General features: G+C 41.0%; 1 non-coding gene across 1 annotated transcript; it reads right to left on the bottom strand.

Annotated features, from left to right (window-relative positions):
- Positions 1–522: 522 nt before the first annotated feature.
- On the bottom strand, positions 523–629 carry LOC140869964 (small nucleolar RNA R71). The gene has a single exon (XR_012146951.1). It is a non-coding gene; the product is annotated as a small nucleolar RNA R71 (small nucleolar RNA).
- Between the last annotated feature and the right edge of the window lie 679 nt (positions 630–1,308).

Here is a 1,308-nt window from a genome sequence, read left to right as displayed (position 1 = left end):
TTTTCCTTGTCTATTCAATTTATGCGAAAAAGCCAAAGTTATGACTCACTGCTCTTTGTTCCGGAAATCGAGAAAACTGCTAAAGCTTTGAGAAAAGCTAGAAGAGAAGAGTTGCAACAAATGGCTGAAAAAAGGGAAAGAGCTGTCAATAATGCTCCGGTGCCGATCAGAGATTACTTTCGACCAGTGATCAATACTCATTATTCTGGGATAGCTCGACAGAACATCACGGCGAATAATTTTGAGTTGAAGCCAGCTCTAATTAATATGGAGCAACAGAATCAGTTTAAGGGTGCAGCTACTGAAGATCCAAATTTGCACCTGCGTACTTTTTTGGAGATCGCTGACACAGTGAAGATTCATGGTGTTACTGAGGACACCATTAGACTACGATTGTTCCCGTTCTCTCTTAGGGATAATGCTCGCAGTTGGTTGCAGTCACTACCTCTAGGGAGCATCACTACATGGGAAGACATGACATCTAAATTTCTGGCTAAGTACTTTCCTCCTGCCAAGTCTGCCCAACTAAAAATTGAGATCACAACTTTCAAATAGCAAGATTATGAGCAGCTTTATGAAGCTTGGGAGCGGTACAAGGAGTTGCTTAGGAAGTGTCCAAATCATAATTTTTCGAATTGGGAACAGATTGAGTTATTCTACAATGGTTTGAATGTCCCAACGAGGATTTCTGTTGATGCTGCAGCTGGAGGATCAATATTTTCTAAATTTCATGAACAGACTTATGAGATGCTTGAGCAAATGACTGTTAACAGTTATCAGTGGCCGACTGAGAGATCTGTAATAAGAAAACCTGCTGGAATTCATGAGGTTGATGCATTCACTGCTTTGACTGCTCAGATGGCTACTATTTCTACACAATTGGCTGCACTGACCAAAGGCAATCAAGTTTCTATTAAGACAGCATCGCTGGCGACTGCCGTAAATTCTGCTGATGAATTTTAGAGTGTGGAGCAAGCTCAATATGTGAACAACAGAAATTACAACAACTATTGAGGTAATCCTATACCCAATCAATATCACCCTAGTCTGCGTAATCATGAAAATTTTTCTTATGCTAACAATAATAATGTGTTGAATCCTCCTCCGGTATACAATACAAATAAGGGTGAGGGTAAGCCTCCTTTGGAGGATGTTGTTAATGCTTTTGTGCAGGAATCGAGCAAGCGGATGACAAGGATTGAGACTCGCCTTGACAGCTTAGAGACGCATGTGGCCAACATGTGTGTTGTATTGCAATCCATGGAGACTAGCATTTGGCAGTTGGCGAACGTACTGAAAGATAATAAC

The sequence above is a fragment of the Henckelia pumila genome, chromosome 4 (assembly GCF_033568475.1).
Source record: "Henckelia pumila isolate YLH828 chromosome 4, ASM3356847v2, whole genome shotgun sequence".
NCBI lineage: Eukaryota > Viridiplantae > Streptophyta > Magnoliopsida > Lamiales > Gesneriaceae > Henckelia > Henckelia pumila.
Note: the sequence above shows the minus strand (reverse complement) of the source record. Positions and strands in the feature narration are given on the sequence as shown.